Genomic DNA, 14,572 nt, shown 5'->3' with positions numbered 1-14,572 from the left:
ACGTCTTTGGGCTGAGTGAGAGCTTCAGGTAACTATCAGAACACGATACACTGGATGGAGTTTACAAATCCAATCAGCCCCACAACCGGACTGAATGTAACCCGGGGTTATTGGATTTTCTGGCATCAGGAAAACCAGAGCCTAGGACAGCAATTCCGAGTGTAGCGTGTCATCACTCTAAGTGCAGCCGTCCCGTTTTTAATGACAATTCCCTCCAGCAGGACCGGGCAGGGCCGAGCCACTGGGCAGAGCTCTTTCCTTTAACTGAGTCCCAGCTCAGGGGGGTCAGCTGGGTGGGGAAGGAAACAGAGATGCACCCCCCTCCCCTCCAGGGGTCGGGGGGAAGCCAGGAGGAGGAGGAGGAGATGGAGGGGATGGTGCCTGCCGGCAGCTCCTGCTTCCTCTGAAGGGGGAACCACCTGCCCTCATTCCCCACCTCCCCCACCCAGGCCAGGCCCACCTGCTCAGAGCTGGTTTCCCTGCCTCCACCCTGCACCCCCAGGCTGGCTTCCTAAACCCCAGTCTGATGCCGTCACTCCCTGCCTAAAGCCTGCACTGGCTCCCTAGTGCCCTCAGGCTGGAGGGGAAACCACTCTGCACCAGGTGCCCCAGCCCCATTCCCGAGACTTGCCCTCTTCTCTTTCCCACGTCTAATCTGCCAGCAAGTAGTGTGGATTCTCCAAACTGTCCTGCAGGAGGCCCGGGATAGCCTTTCACAACACCACCCTCACCCCACACACACTATTCTCAATGAAGCAGCCCGAGGGGCCACTTCAAAAGGCAAATCAGATTGAGTTGCTTCCTTGCTTAAAACCAGTGCATCCTGCCATGTGTGTAATAAAGTCCAAGCTCCGCATCAGGACTGCACATCCCCGCATTTACTGCCTGTCATCTCATCTCCCCATCCCCCCCACCCCATGCACTCCAGACACACTGGTGGCCTCTGTAACCTCTGTTTTGGGTTAAAGGTCTCTGCTCCAGAGAGGCCATCTCTGGCAATGCAGGCAAAGGAGCCACCTACCCCCACCGTCTTCCACGCCTCCCCATTTTATCCTGTATGGCAGGGGTCCCCAACCCCCCAGGTCACGGATTGGTACCGGTCTGTGGCCTGTTAGGAACCGGGCCGCACAGCAGGAGGTGAGTGGCAGGCCAGTGAGCGAAGCTTCATCTGTATTTACAGCCCTCCGCATCGCCTGAGCTCCGCCTCCTGTCAGATCAGCGGTGGCATTAGATTCTCATAGGAGCGTGAACCCTACCGTGAACTGCACAGGCGAGGGATCTAGGTTGTGCGCTTCTTATGAGAATCTAATGCCTGATGATCTGAGGTGGAGCTGAGGCAGTGATGCTAGCGCTGGGGAGCGGCTGCAAATACAGATTATCATTAGCAGAGAGGTTTGACTGCACAGAGACCATAATAAATCAACTGCTTGCAGACTCATATCAAAACCCTATCAATGAGTGGCAAGTGAAAACAAGCCCAGGGCTCCCACTGATTCTGCATTATGGTGAGTTGTATAATTAGTTCATTATATATTACGATGTAATAATAATAGAAATAAAGTGTACAATAAACGTAATGCGCTTGAACCATCCTGAAACCATCCCCCTCGCCCCTGCCCGGTCTGTGGAAAAATGGTCTTCCAAGAAACCAAACCGGTCCCTGGTGCCAAAAAAGTTGGGGATCGCTGCTGTATGGCACATACTACTATCTTATTTTTTCTTGTCTGCTCACTAATTTATTACTTGATTTCTCTTTCTGGGCTTGATTCTGGGCTTGAGAAAATCTCTTGATTTTCTCTGCTGGGCTGGGAGGAGGCTGCAGAGTTTCTTCACTCTCCCTGCTACCCTCAGCACCTAGCCCTGGGCCTGGCATGTGGCCAGGGGTCAATCGATGTTTCTGGAATGAAGGACTACCTGCATTTCTCATGCCTGGCAGAGTGCCTGTTAGTGTGAGTTTGATTAAACTGAATAGAGAAAAGGAGCAGTTGCTGCTTCTTGAGGACCTACTACCTACTCAGCTGGGTGAGTGCGGGCAGGGCGTGTGGGACCAGCCAGGGCCCGGCGGAGCCCCCGGCTCCTACCCCCAGCACACAGCAGCCTCTTTACTGAGATTCTGAGTTGAGCTCCTTTCCTGAGTGACATCAAAATAAGACGACAACAGTTTATCCCCTTGAGGTCCCGTGAGCCCCATTCAGGGAGGGATGGGGGGGGGCACTGTGCTGGAGCCCCACCACACGAAGAGGCCACTTGCTCCTTCGTCAGCGCTTGCTCAGGCTGCCACCAAGCGGGCCCGCAGAATGTGCCAACCAAGAAAAGCTGCAGGTCAGCACTTTCCGGGATTTGCTGCTTTAATATTAAAATATTCATAAAGAGAAGTAATATCACTGTACACTAGCTTCCTACCTGCGAACGAGGAGTCACACCTGTTCCTGGCGCTTGGCCAGCCCCTGGGTCTTTCTGACCATCTGTCTTTGGCTGCATCCTTGCTTTTTAGAGCGACAAGATGTTCTTGTCATACCGTTACTTTTCACTGCCCCACACCTGGAATCCTCCAGGTGTCTACGGGGCCCTGGCTCCTTCTCATGGGGAACAGCATTGAGAAACAGAGCCGCAGGTGCTAGGAGTATGCACTGCTACTGCGCGGGGGTGGGTCACTGCTTTCTTGCCCTTCCATGGTTACGACTTGTAAATCATGAACATATGTCATCACAAATGTATACTGAGGCCTTCCCTGGTGGCACAGTGGTTAAGAATCCGCCTGCCGATGAAGGAGACACGGGTTCAAGCCCTGGTCCGGGAAGATCCCACGTGCGGCAGAGCAACAAAGCCTGTGTGCCACAACTATTGAGCCTGCACTCTAGAGCCCACGAGCCACAACTACTGAGCCCACGTGCCACAACTACTGAAGCCCGCGCGCCTAGAGCCCATGCTCCGCAACAAGAGAAGCCACCGCAATGAGAAGCCCGCGCACCACAATGAAGAGTAGCCCCCGCTCACCACAACTAGAGAAAGTCCGCACACAGCAACGAAGACCCAAGGCAGCCAAAAATAAATAATTAGTTTAAAAAAATGTATATTGATGCCCCAACTCTAATCTCACATCTTCCTCTATTCCATATTCCATTCTCCCACAGACAGAACCCTGGTGCCTAACAGTATATATTTTCTCATTTGCTCTAATCCATAATAACAAAATAATTCCAGGATTATCACACCAGAAGCACTGTCAATAAATCTACTAGATAAACTTCAAGATTTGCTTCCTGTTCTCCCCTCCTTTGAAGCCTTTGAATGTATTCTATGGTGTGTACAGTAACTTGTTTGGTATCCGTGATGTTTTACCCTCAGGATCAGTCCCTAGAGGTGGGACTGTTGAGTCAGAGGGTGAATGCAGATGTGATTTTGCTAGCTGTACCTGAATTTTCCTCCACGGTGGTCACGCTATCCAATGTTTCCACCAACCACGTGTGAGAGTACTATTCCCTGCAGGCGTGCCAAAAGAGTGTGGTCGTGTGATTTTTGAATTTTTGCCAATCTGAGAGGTGAGCAGTGATATCGCAGGGTTGCTTTAATTTGCACTTTCTTAACCTACTGCATCCTCTTTTAGCCCTGGGGCCAAGTCCAGGGCCCATCCTGAATGTGCTAAACTGGGCATCCCAGACAGGGTGAAGGTCAGGGGAAGGGGTGTACAGCCTTGCTGTGTCCACCCAGCCCGTCATGAACAATGCAGTCAAACGGTGCTCCAGATAAAAGTCTGGCACCTGGGCAGGGAAGGAGCGCTCTGGGTGTCTAGAGAAACCTCAGAAACATGCCCTGCTCATTTCTGGAGTGAAAAAAGGCTCCCTGCTGCCTTCAACCGGCAAAAGGAATGCTCTGGCCTTCTGCTTCGATGATCGGGGACAAGCTGCAAGGCTCCTGCCACGGGGCCAGGCGCTGCCTCAACAGAGCTCAGAGCAGGAGGCCAAGGGTGCTGGCCGGAGGGTGCCCTTGTGGGCTGTCGTTACTCACTGGGACTTCTTTTTCCTGAGTCAGCACCTGCACTTCCCATGGCAGGCTCTTGGGTTACGGGAAGATGTCTTTAGGAATTGAGGTGGTGGAAAGATCCGGCATTGTGCCTCCAGCCCTCCCTGCCATTACATGGTCACTATCCCTGGATGGCCCCCGTGCCAGGCACCCCTCCAGGGTCTCAGGGTGCTGAAAACAGCAGACCTGGCTCAGAGGGGACAAGCCGAGAGGCCCGGTCCCATTCCTCCCAAGCCCAAGCCTGCCCACCTGCACCCAAACCCTCATTTTAAGGGCTCAGGGAAACTTCAGGTGTCAACAGACAGGTGTGGTCTTTATGGTACAATAGTCAGAGTGTCGGGTCTGAAGCCAGAACGGGCTGGGTGCTGATCCTGGCTGCACCGTCAACCAGCTGAGTGTCCCACGCAAGTTCCTTCCATCTAGAGCCTCAGTTACCTTTTCTGTAAAGTTGGGGTAATAACAGAACCCATGTCACAGGCTGGCTGTGAGGATGAAATGGGACATGTATGCAGAGAGCCTGGCACACAGTAGGGGTTCAATAAACGTTAACTCCCTCCAGGGGACGGCCCCATTCTGGACCTCAGGTGGCTGTCCAGGATAAGTCCCTTCTAACAGGCGCTTCACTTCTCCCTTTGTCCAAGTGAGAAAGGTGCCCTGGATGGGTCACCGCACCTGGGGCATCACGGTTTGAACAAACTTGGGTTGTGGTATAAAACTCAGTAAAAAGGCATTGCCGTACCTTTCCATCCTAATATATATATATATTTTTTTTTTATAAGTTTTATTTTATTTATTTATTTCTATTTTTGGTTGCATTGGGTCCTCGTTGCTACGTGTGGGCTTTCTCTAGTTGGTGCGTGGGCTTCTCACTACGGTGGCTTCTCTTTGTTGTGGAGCATGGGCTCTAGGCGCATGGGCTTCAGTAGTTGTGGCACGCGGGCTCCGTAGTTGTGGCTTGCGGGCTCTAGACCGCAGGCTCAGTAGTTGTGGTGCACAGGCTTAGTTGCTCTGCAGCATGTAGGATCCTCCTGGACCAGGGCTTGAACCCGTGTCTCCTGCACTGGCAGGCAGACTCTTAACCACTGTGCCACCAGGGAAGTCCCTTAATATTCTTAAGATGAAATCAAGAGGGAATTGTTCTTTATGCCAACCACAACCAGCCAAGATGGCCATGACTCACACCCAGGACCGCCATGGACAGTTGCACAGCTGATGCACTGCTCAAAAGTACCTGGTAGCTAACCTGAGTGGGAGGTAAAATCCAGCTGGTGTTCTGCTTGTCAAATTGTACAGTTTAGTGCAGGGCTGCAGCCACCTGGAGCAGAGGCACCTCTCTACCCCCTTGTCAAACCCGGCTACAGGGCTGCAACCCCCTAGGAATGCGGTCACACACAGGTGCTGCCCGCCAAGTCACCAGGCTATACGGGTCAGTAGGCCTGTGTGCAATGTCGTGGAGTGGGGGGCACCTTTGCCTAATCCGTCTACATGCCTTTTTCTAATTTGCACAAAGGCTGCATTAGGCTAGTGGGAGTCCCATTAATTTTAAAAATATGCATTTACAATCCATAGATTGGTGATTGGCCTATACTTCTTGAGGTAAGATCTTTATGTACAGAACTGCTCTACTGGGTCCAAGGTTCTGTTAAAAAATTTAGAAATCTGTTTTAGGAACAGACAGTAAAAAGTGAAGAACTTCAGTGAGCATTCAGGGTTGGGAGTAAGGATATGGGTCTAGGATGCAGCTCCTAGCTTAGCTGGGGCATGTCACTTCCCCACACCGAGCCTGGCCTACAGCTCTCGGCTACTTCCCCTCTCTCCCTGTTCCACAGGGGAGGCTGCTCTGACCCTTCTGGGAACCTGAACCCCCAGGAACACCTTGCTCCACTGGGAGACACCGGGTCCATGTGGGTGGGTAACAACAGTTGCCTGGAAACCCCACCTTGTCAAGACCTCACGTGCTCCTGCTGAGGTTTACATGGAAGCCACGCAGGCTAGGAGACAGGAGTCTCCTCCAGCAACCCCACCTCCCTCCCCAGCCTGCCACATCCTTCCTTCTGGAGCCTCCACCCGAAAGCTTTGTTCCTCTGGTGTCAACTGGGGATGCACTTCGTGACTTAATAGCGTCCTTCTCCACCTCTTCTCCCTCCTGCCTAACAGGGCATCGGAATGGTTTCTGAGACGTCATACTATGCCTCTCTGTTGTAAAGATCACATCTTTCTCAGGTCCATAAAGAATGGAGTGGCCTGTGGTGCCCTCGTAAATTATAATGCTGACCAGGTGGGCGGCCTTGGAGCACACAGATGAACCTGGGGAAGGGGAAGGATGCCCTGTGGGCAATGGGGTCAGGGTGCAGGTGGAGAGATGTTACTTCTCCTGTCCGGTAGGGCAGGTGGGCCCCTTGGCCACCGCACGGTCACCTGTGTATACCTTGAGCACCCACCCTCCAACACCTCTGCTTATACCATCTTCTGACCCGGAGTACCTGCCTGACACCTGTCCACTTACTCACATCCTGTCTGTTGGTCAAGGGCTATAGATCCCACTTGTCTGGGACAGTCCCAGTTGGCTCTTAATGTCCCAGGACAACTTTTAATAGGCCCTCTTTTTCTTGAAAAACTCTCCCAGTTTGGACAATAAATTTTACAGTCACTCTGAACTTAGTAAAAGAATAATAATAAAATAAGAGCAGCTGATATTTAATAAATAAATATTTACTGTTCCAACCTCTTTCTATGAATCATCTCATTTAATCCCCCAACCACTGGGTAAGCACTATTATGATACTGATGGGGATATTCTACCAATGGGGAAGGAGAGTTGAGCAACTTGTCCAAGTTCAAGTGGAGGGGACACCAAGCCTAGTCCTGGCTCTACTACCCATAGGACCTTGGGCACGTCATGCAACCTCTCCAAGCTTATGTTCCTCACGTGGAGAAAAGGAGAATAGAAAGGAACTTTGTAGGATGGTGGGGAGGATTACACAAGGTATTTGCTTTTCTGGTTGATGGCGCATTGTAGGTGTTCAGTGAAGGACAGTTCCTTTCCACTATTCATTTCTTTCCTGAGAACTTGGACCCAACCTAGAACCACAGAGGGCACCTTCCCTTCCCTGTATAAATATCTCCTAATTGCTTGGTTTGAACAGGAAATCCTCTGCTTGCCCTGCTCTCGGCACTCATGCAGAGCATAACATGGCAGAGGTGAAGCCCCCTCTCTTGGGGGCACTGACATCTCCCTATACCTCCCACCCCCAAATTATTCACCATCTCTTCCACTTGCTACCAACAAACTAGCAACAGAGGTCACTGTGCCTTGGCCTCATATCCCCCTTCTAGAAACAGCTCAGAAAGCCCACCTCTGCCTGGGAAAGCCCCCATACTTGCAGGGGAGCAATGCCACCTCCACACACGCAGCCCTCACAGCAAGCAGGGCCTCCAGCCCACGCAAACTGCACAGTGCTCGGTGGCCATCAATCACCAACGAGAAACTGCCCTGTAAGTCTGCTGGCAGCCTGGGGTGGAGGTGCGGGGGTGGGGGTGTCTGAATTCCAGAAGAGTAGGAAGAAGAAACCCTCTCCGATGAAGAGAAATCCAACAGAAGAAGAAGACTATTTCCAGGAGCTTCACTGGTGGGTATGGAAGATGCCAAAAAGGGGAAAGGGGAACTATTTTACCACCTTCTCATCTGAAAAGAGAACAAAACAGTCCCATTGACGTGATCACACACCTCCAACCTCCTCCCCGTGGTCATATGGATCAAGGTGCCGGGTGCTTTTGATAATTGGAACATCACCCAACAGACACGTCTTTTGCTCTCCATCCTGACCCAGTGTCTTGAACAGGCCAGTAAGAGTGTTATGCTCAAACCCATTGACCTTGCAGTCCCCAAACTCTGGAGAAGTAGCTCACCTATGAGCTCTGGGCCATGAACATCTAGAAGAAGCATTCTGACTCCGTTCTGATTCTGGCCCTCCAGCAAAGTGCGGTGACCAAGGAAAGAACGAGGGCTTCAGCAAGAACGGGCCACAGCTGGGAAGGGGAGGAGGCGAGAGGCCCTTGGGGAGACAGACTTTGCCTGGAACAGAAACTGACCTCAAGACGCCAACACAACTTCATAGCGCGTGCGAGGCTTAACTGACGCTGGTGACACTCAGCCCTGCTCAGGTGAGCGGCCGAGAGGGCTGGCACTGGCAGCGCAATGCTGAGCCGGTCCCCGAGTGGTCCTGGGCAGCGTGTGAGCTTTCAGCCTCTGCGGCGGTTCTCCAAAGCCACGTTCCTCCGGGAATTCCAGCCAGGAAATGGCCCTGCTTTGGCGGAACCTGGCCAAAGCTCCCAGTCCGTCCCTCCGCTGCGTGCCACCCAGGGCCACCCCAGCCCGTTCTGCCCCTGAAGGAAGTGATTCTCCCCCAGTCTACAGTCACCTGAACCAGGAAGAGGAAAGAAAGGCTTGCGCCCTTGTTTTTTCTCCACTCATGCCAGCGCCTGGCCTGGGGAGGGAGCAGGGAGCACGACGACTCCACGGTCATCCTGGCAGGAGACAAAGGTCGGAGCTTGAGGTGGCACCAACGGGTCATGTAACTGGAAAAGCCAGGCCGAGGGGCGCTGCCCACGCACAGGACCTTCCGGGTCTGTGACAGACTGCGGGTACATTCACGTGGGTGAGCCCTCCCCCTGCTCTTGGCCCATTTCCTGCACCCCTAACTGGGTGCCAGCCCTGTGGGCCCAGCACACGTCTCGTCTCTGCTCTGTCCTGCTTCCCCGGCCTTGCTCACTCCTCAGCAGCAGGAGTGGCACAATCACAGGGGCACAGAGACAAACACACTTCAGGCCCCGACCTCGAGGCGCTCCCGGCCTTACACTGCTGAGCCAACAGCCACCTCCCCAAGAAAGGGACAGTCCCAAAGGCTCCACGTTGTTTTCCATCTTCCACCTTCATCTCAGACCTGCTTATGAGTCCCTTGCCACGTGCTGGGTCCAGTGCTGAACACTGGGTGGGAGATAGAAGGGTTCGTAGCACCAGGCTGACCAGCGCTTCTCTAGCTGCATCTAACCAGGCCCGTCTTCAGGGCAGCCAGGAGCCAACGCCGACCGAGAGAAGCACGGCCCAGCCTCTTCCTGGAGGGCTTGGCAGGGGTTAGGGATATTGACTGGTCCTGGGCCATCCCCCTCCTTCTGCCTGAGCCCATGGGTTCTTGCTAAAGACCTTTCTTTCCTTGGGCACCACTCTGCTGGCAAGGCCTGAATCAGAAAGATTCTTCTCGATCTTCATGGTGCAGAGCTCCTGGTCGAGCAACTTCTCTGGAGTTCAGGGGCTGTGAAGGTCAGAGGCTAAGGGCTGCTGGTCAGCAGTGGGGTGTAGGTCCTGGGCTGGGGTGAGAGTGGGAGGCCTGGCGGCAGTCAGATGCGCAGCTGGTGTGACCCAGGGACACGCCGTTACCAGCGCCACTTCTGTGACCGCTTCTGCAGTCAGCGAGCAGCGTCAGACTGCTGTCTTGGCTTTCTCAGAGGTTGGCTTGTCCTCCCCCAACACAGGTATCTTCCCCTGCCTTCTGAGTAGTATATGCTGCTCACGGTACCTTACGACAGGGGCTCATGAGAACACTTGGCCCGACCCTCCCACCGGATGAGGCCCGCAGAGGCTGAGGGCACCGCTGTTGGAGAGCCCTGGACCCCTGACTCAGGACGGCCCGCTCCGACATGCCCCAGCGCCTCGGATTCACAGGCCCAGCCTGTCCCTGAGATGCACATCACAAAGGATTCACCATTTAAAAACCTGTTCACCGCTGAAACAAACAGCAGCGGGCTCCCCACGGGGCTGTGTAGGGCACTGGCTATACCCCGCAGGTCCTAGAGCCTGGCACACCTTCCTTGGCTTAAATTCCACCTTTCATCAGCCCACTTCTCTGGCTCTCAACCTTCTCAACAGAAAAATGGTGAAGCCTATCTGAGATCATTCTTTAAAGCCCATGCATTCCTGGCCCAGGGAAATATTCAATGAACATATAAAAATTGTATTCATTACCTATACATTAAATATAAGTATTAATTTTTAAAATATTATGGAGCCATTGGATTTTTAAATTTTATTTATTTATTTTTGGCCATGCAGCGTGGCTTGTGGGATCTTAGTTCCCTGACCGGGGATCGAACCCGGGCCCTCAGCAGTGAGAGCGTGGAGTCCTAACCACCGGACCGCCAGGGAATTCCCAAGCCATTGGATTTTAACCTCCATCTTTTCCCTACCATAGCACCTGGCCTCGAGCTGAATCAGAAAGCTCCTTTCTAGATTGTTCTGAGTGTTCAGCTCAGTGCCCCAAAATGCCTCTCCTCCTTTTGTGTCCCCACGTCAGGCTCTGGGCATGAAGCTCACCTGGTTGTGAGCAGCTTCTGTCATAGCCACTGGCCAGCCCGTGTCGTTGGACCTATTTAAAGAGCTGGGCTGGGAGCCCAGGCCACGGCACATGCGGCAGCCTTGGACCTCCCTGGTCTCTGCCTGTTTCTGGAGCCCAGGAGCCCTGGGTGTTGGTGCCCTGATAGGACAGGGCTCTTCCCACCCGGGGCTGGGTCCCCTCTGTGACCCGCTGAGGCCAGCATGAAAGCTAAGCTGCAGACTGCCTGAGTGTGGCCCGTGGGGCACTGAATGCCCCTCACTCCAAAACGCGTCATGCTCAAGATTCCTAAGCCACCGCACCCTCTTTTTAAAACACCTTTACTGCTAATAAATAACGTACAATAACGTACACATATGTCACATGGACCATTTGATATAACCTGACACACGTAAACACCTGTAAAACCATCACCACAATCAAGATAGAGACGTATCCATCACCCCAAAAGTTTCCTCTTCCCCTTTGAAAGCCGCACTCCTGCCCCTCCTCCCACCCTCCAGGCAACCACTGATCTTTCTGTCCCTACAGATTCGGTTTCATTCTCTAGAGTTTCACATGAATGGAACCATACAGGATATACTTTTTTCTTTCTGGACTCTGGCACTCAGCATAATGATTTTGAGACCCACCATGTGGCTGCATGTCTCGATAGTTTGTTGCTTTATTGCCGAGAGGGATTCCACTGTAGGATATACTGGTCTGTTTATTCATTCCTCTGTTGATGGACTTTTGGGCTGCTTCCAGTTTTTGGCTATTACAAATAAAGCTGCTAGGACCATTTGTGTACAAGTCTTTGTGCAGATATATGTATTTCCTAGGTGAGTAAAAACCTAGGAGTGGCATGGCTGGGTCCTATCTCATCTCACTGTACAATTTCTATGTCCCCATAGTACTGACAATCTTCTAACACATACGACTTAGTTTTTCTATGTTCCTTGTTTGTTGTTGGCCTTCTCCCTCCCCGTGTGGCAGATGGTATTTTCGCAAAATGGACACAATAATACTTCCCATACGTGCTTTTTATAGGGTGGAGTCTGGCTGGCCTGTCACCAACTGAATGCAGCGGAAATGACACTAAGTAATGTCTGAGACCAAGAAGCCTTACAGCTTGCTCCTTGATTTCCTGGAACCCTTTCTGTGGGATCCCTGAGCCTGTGGAGGAGGTCTGACTACCATGCTGGAGGGGCCACAAATGCGTGTTTTAGTTGTCAGTCCCAGTTGAGCCCAGACACCCCAAGGCACCAGACACATGAGTGAAGCCATCTTGGACTCTCCAGTGGAACAGCCCCCCCAAAGCAGAACCCCCAACCCTCACCCACCATGTGGAACTGAAGAATCGCCCAGCTGCACCCTGCCATGTCCCTGACGCACAAAATCACGGGACATGAGAAAAATGCTGGTGAGATTTGGGGGCTGTTTGTTACACAGCAGATCCATGAGAAACGGATCTGTCTGTTTGGCTCACAGATACACCCCAAAGGCCCAGAACAATGCCTGGCCAATAGGAGGACCTCAACAAGTGTTTGTTGAATGAATAAGTGAGTGGGGTTCTACGTAAGATTTTATCAACACTGAAGAGATTTCTACTGATCAGAATTGAATGCTGGTGCAGTAGGAAGGGATCTGTGTCAGGCATGAGACTTCAAGTCCAAACACTGAGACCAGCATGCAGTATGACCCTCTTGGAACCTCAGTTTCCCCAACTGTAAAGTCAGGCTAACTCCACCTATGTCGTGGGCCGGATCTGAGGAGAATGTGAAGATGAGGTGGGGGGAGGGCTCAGCACAGGGCCAGCCCAGGAGATCCAGGAGAAGGCTTGCTACGTCTGAGTGAAACTGTGCTGCCCCTGTCTGCCACCCACACCTCATATTTCGCTCAAGGCCCCCAGAGTCCTGCTCCCCCCTCTCCTGTTCAGCCATCATCAGGGGCAGCTCTTCCAGGAAGGAAGCCCACCCCCAGATCCCTGTCTGAGGCCACGACAGCATCCCCTGGGGAGTCAACCAGGGCTGAGGAGAATCACAGTGGAGGTCCCTCTCAGACCTGACCCTGTGTCCATGGCCACCTTGGGCCAGTGCCCACCATGGCTGCCCCAGAAGGAGGGCCAGCTCTGAAGACCACCGCCCCCTCCCGCCCCGGCCTGGCTCACACCAAAGCTCTTCTCCCAGGACAGAGGCCAGTGTGGCTTTCACTTCCTGCCACGGGTTCAGGGCCATGTCCTGACCCCATCACGGCAAGATGGGCCTGCACAGTGATAGAGGCCACAGCTCCAAACAGGGTTGAACAGGGTCTTGGGCAATGTCTTATGAAAGGCATATTAAGAACATGGCTTTTCTCACACTGCGCTCTGTTCTCCTCCTCTCAGCCGATCAATCTCTGACACTTCCTGGGCGGGGAGTGGGGATTAACTAAAAGCAGCAGCTCAAGGTCTGCAGCCCTTGCTCACTTCTTAAATATGGCAGCCGAGGCCACTGGCATTTTCTGGGACTGAAGTGTGTTCACTGAGCAGCGGAGGGAGAGGAGGTCGGGAAGAGAAGCTCCTGGCTTGTGTGTCCCCGAGACCAGCCTTGAAGCCTTTAGTCCTTGGGACAAGCTCCAGAGCAAAGACTAAGAACGAATCCACAAATCCCGGTGCCTCAAGGGGTCCGAGTGACAGCTAAGAACGCTGGGCTTCCAAACCCACATCTGTCCCTCTTTCTCCTCTCTTCCCGATTTCACTCCCTTCCTCCCTACTGCTACAACCACCCCTAAGACCCCTAGAATAAAAAGAGTATCTGCTAAGAACAGAGGTTTGGAAACTAGAGTCACTGGGGATCAAGTCTGGGCTCTCAAGTCTACTAGCCAGGAGATTAGAAAAATCCTTAGTCTCTCTCATCCCCATTTTGTAGATGGGGAGACTGAGGCTAATAAACACCACTCACCTAATGAGGGTTGTTGGGAGGATCAATGGGCTCATGCAGGCAAAGCAATTAGAGTGCCTGGCATAGTCCAAGTGCTAAATAAACGTTAGCTGAGGTGATTACTGCTCAAAAGCAATTTACTATGTGCTCACACCTCAGTCATCCCAACTATAGAACGGGTGTACAAGGTTTTTTCTGAATAGGGAAGAGGTTGGGCTCTGGTACCTGCTTCCTAAACAAGCATCAGATATGTGGAGGTGAGTCCTGGAGGGTGTCTTGAGTATTTTCAAACTAACCAGTCCTTCCTCTTTTCTCAGGATAATCAGAACATTAATACACAGTGGAGTCTACTGAGAATTGGACCCAAAGCATTGAAGGAGACCCCAGAAAGGGTAATTGTTTGGGGGGCCATGGAACAGATTCTGGCCTGGGCAGGCGGAAAGGGTGACAAAGGGGGCCTGGGGGGACAGGACTGGACTGGCTGCCTTTCCAACTCATAGAGTCAAGGGCCCAGGACAAAAACCCCAGACAGGGAGAAGAGAGAGGACATCAGTCACTCGGGTACAAAAACCTATAAAAAGCAAAGGAGTCAAAAGGGACAAGGTCGATGCCGTGTGTTGTCAGTCAACAGACACCAGGACTCTAAGCAGATTCTGGATATGATTCCATTTAAAATGCTCTCTGTGGCAGATCCTCAGTCATGGCTGCCAACGAACCCCACCTCCCCGGAACCACAGCCTCCAGAGTCTCCGCCCACATGATGCTGGGCTTGGTCATGTGACTTGCTCTGGCCAATGAGACAATAGCAAACATAAAGCAGGAAGTGGCTTGAAAAGCATCCCTGTAATGCACTGCACTATCTAAGATGCTGAGGATGGGGGAACCGGTCATAGCGGGACTCTGAAACTTTTCCGGAAATCTCAAACTACTCCAAAGAAACACCTGTTAAAAAACGTGTGCATTAGGGCATGTGCTCTTTTTTGGGAATCCAGCTGCCACGTGAAGCAGCTAACCTGCTAGAGACACACAGCCCAGCCAGAGCTGCAACAGAACAGCAAAGATTCTGGACACTTCTTCCACCTGACCATAGATTATTTTCAGCTGGATCAAATCTGGAGTCCGAGAAGCTTTCAAGGGGGATCTGTTAACTGTGAAAAACAGTCGGTAGTATATTAGGAAGATGTTCTGTCTGTAAAGTTAAAACTCTCTGGAAGCTTCCACCAAATTCTAAGATGTACCAGCTAAGCGTCTTCAACATCA

The 14,572-nt window shown here is 52.3% G+C and overlaps 1 protein-coding gene across 3 annotated transcripts in view; it reads right to left on the bottom strand.

The window, feature by feature from the left end:
• Positions 1-14,572, bottom strand: part of KAZN (kazrin, periplakin interacting protein) — a 462,050-nt gene that overhangs the window by 101,962 nt on the left and 345,516 nt on the right. The gene's annotated exons all lie outside the window — the stretch shown is intronic.

The sequence above is a fragment of the Balaenoptera musculus genome, chromosome 1, assembly GCF_009873245.2.
Source record: "Balaenoptera musculus isolate JJ_BM4_2016_0621 chromosome 1, mBalMus1.pri.v3, whole genome shotgun sequence".
Taxonomy (NCBI): Eukaryota; Metazoa; Chordata; class Mammalia; order Artiodactyla; family Balaenopteridae; genus Balaenoptera; species Balaenoptera musculus.
Note: the sequence above shows the minus strand (reverse complement) of the source record. Positions and strands in the feature narration are given on the sequence as shown.